Genomic DNA, 3,425 nt, shown 5'->3' on the forward strand with positions numbered 1-3,425 from the left:
ATTAATGTGTTTCTTTAGCAACACATCTAAATGCAACTATATTATCAGATCCATCACCTAAACGCCACAGGTGATCCGTTTTGTGTTGCATTGCCTCCATGGCAGTTGAAGCCTGTCTGCACAAGTGAGTGATTTATCTCAAGTATCATCCTGCATTGCAGGAAAGAGTGTAAGGAGTAGTCAAAGTCAAGGGCAAAACATAGAAGGTAGGATTGTAAGTAGGGCAACTACACACTGGTGGGCATGTGGAGCCTATAAACAGACACAAGTGCAGCCACAGAGGCAGTTTACCTTTTTCTTGAGTTTCCTTTTCATACACTCATTTCTGTCCATTTTCCCGGGAATAACAATACTGTCCTTAAAACAAACCCAGTGCATTGCATTTTGTGTTCTGTATTTACGGCTGTGGGGACCAGGCTTGTAGACTGGTCCATGAAATATCTGACATTTAATAATCTCACCTTGAAGTTGCAATTTATCACAATTTTTCAGATATGGGTGTTTTTGAAGAGTATTTTATTACAGTCACATATTAATTTGGTTTTCTTACTCACAACTTTATTATTTTTGGTACATCCTCATCAGTATTGTTTATTTATTTATTTATACTTGAGGTGTAAATCATCACTTCATGCTATGATACCTGCACCAGATGGCAGGCAGAAAAACTGGCTGGTGAAGAGTAAGTGTTTGACAGCTGGATGTGTAAAACATGGAGGTGTTGAAGTAAAGATATCTGCCAATTTACAACAAGCTTTGTATCATTACAATGTCAGTTTATGGAGTTAAGCCTGCACCAAAAAGCAAAACAACTAACTTCAACCTGCTGACCTGCACTTGACTTTAACTACTCCTTACACTTTCTCCTGTTAGCTATACATGTATACCTCGGCCTATGCCGTTTTGAGTTACATCATTATTGATTATAGGTTAATTTAAAGAAAAAATACACAGATAAATTAAAATAAAACTGTCATTTTACTCGACTTTACGTCTGTCTGCCACAAATACTGAAATCATAAAAATCATTAATAAACTATTAAAAGCACATATCATGTTACTGTAAAATAAACATGAATAAAAACATATAATATCATATTATTAGCCTACAATGCTAGGGATGTGGCTCAGTGGTGGAGCGCATGCTTCACATGTATGCTGCTCCAGGTTCAATCCCCGGCATCTGCAGCCCTACGGGTTACGAGCCAGAGTCAACTGTAGGCTGGTCCCAAGCCTGAATAAATGCAGACTGTTGCAGCAGGAAGGGCATCTGGTGTAAAAAAAAATAAAAAGTTTGCCAAACAAATATGGGCATCCATCTAGAACTATACAAACTTCCTTTCGGCTTGTCCTGTTAGGGGTCGCCCTGACAAACCGAAAGCAAGTTTTGTTAGTAACCAGGAACAAACCCCATTACCCACAATGTGGAAAAAGCGGCTGAAGACAAGATGGCAACAAATTACAGACCGTAGTTTCTCATGTTATACACAACTACCTCAGGTCATGCTTGGAATGATCTAACATAATTTATGCCTGTTTAACTTTGTGTGGTGTACTTGTCCTAACCCTAATGATTCATTCCCGTACTTAATCTCATTCCACAAAAAAATACTACAAGTCCTAGTCAATCAGAAGTAGAGCAGTGAGAGTCATTTTGGCTGTCACAGATCTAAGTGTTGTAACAATAACATACAGAATTGTGCTTTTGGAACAGTAAAGCAAGCCATCCTTCAGCTAGTAAAAACACAGTGATAAGGTCATTAGCAGGTTTCCAAAAGGTCTTTTTTTAAAAACATTTTTTGACAACCACCCTCTTGACCTGTGTGTTGTATAGGGGGAAACGCAGACACAAACGGTGCTCTCTTGATGTGCTACACAAGCATACATGCAAGCAAAAAAACAAAAAGTGATTAGAAGGTGCTGGCACTCGTATGCATGAATGCACAGCCACAAAAGCACATGCATACTGTATTGTTAAGGACACATTGCTGTTCTAACAAATACCAGCCCACCCCCCAACCCCCATGTAAAACAAACACATGCAAACCAAAGACATTGAAACAATTTTGCCACATTACATAGGAAAAACCTTGTGATATAAGCCAGAGTGCTCCCACTATCGAGCTACACATGTGAAGACTCTTGTCTTGGGAAATGAGAAGTAGGTCGAGTCAGTGGATGTGCTCATTTCATACACCATCACTGTGGATCACAGCCAAGGACATTCTCACTTCAAATAGCCATGCAAGGGAATTTCAGCCATAAAGAATTAATCCAATTTTTAGCAAAATTATATTATGGAGACGATACAGTACAGGTCGGCTCAGCTGTAATTTATGTGAATAAAATATTGACTCTCTTTAAAGATACTGTTCCACTAGTACCTCAGGGGCTGCTATCCCAGCTTCGGACACATTAAAAAAAGAGCAATTGATCATGAGGAAAAGAGACTGAAGTATAGTGTCGTGTAAATGAAATATGAGTAAGTCATAATTAAATATACATAATAGTTGGCCTAGTTTTATATCATTATCCAGAACATAAAGCAGACAAAGGTACCTTTAGGTTGTACATCCATTCAGTCATGGTGAAAACGTTATTCCTGCCATTCCAGGATAAAAATATTAACAAAAACTTTTTTCATGTGTGAACAGTATAAAGTAAATTTGAGCCTGCATGAGTGCAAATTCATGCAAAAGACTCTTCCAATAAATCCCCTCACAATCAATACCGCAAATTATATTTGTTTTTTTATACAAGATAATAAATAAACAGAGGCATTGATTTTCAGCATTGCATGGTTGTAAACAACAAAATTCAAAGAGCTCTTCAAAGGAAATGCCTGTCTATAGCTTAGTGAGCCCAAAAAAATGAATGTACAGGTACATACACTGAAAATAAAACAAGATGCAAAGGATCATAAAGTTAGAACTGACACACTGCTTCCTAGAGGACCCAGATCAATAGGGTATGTGTTGGGTGTGTTATTAAGATCTTTCATTACAAGAAACAAACTAATGGAAGGTCTGTGATATAACTGAAAATAGTGTAATATGTTAAAATCATTAAAAACAAATCCCCCTATAAAATGCATCAGCTTTCAGCATAGTGACACCACAACAATCATGTTTATGAAGGAGTTTAGGAATTTCAAATAAATGATGATTATGATTTTCCTTTGTGACACAGGATCTACTTATCAATTAAATTTATTTATTTATTTTACCTTTACTTGTCACTGTTTTGTTATTGTCTTTAGAATATTTTATAACAGTGGTTAAAATATCTTAATGTTTAAACAGTTGGAAAAGGAACCTAAAAGTTTGCATCCACTTCAAAATGCATCAGTTCAAGTTTTAATTGCTCAAATGCAAAAACGCTGAGCTCAGCTTTCTTTTGCAGCGTTGGAGGCGCTGACTGCCGGT

This window comes from Antennarius striatus, chromosome 8, assembly GCF_040054535.1.
Source record: "Antennarius striatus isolate MH-2024 chromosome 8, ASM4005453v1, whole genome shotgun sequence".
In the NCBI taxonomy this organism is placed as follows: Eukaryota; Metazoa; Chordata; class Actinopteri; order Lophiiformes; family Antennariidae; genus Antennarius; species Antennarius striatus.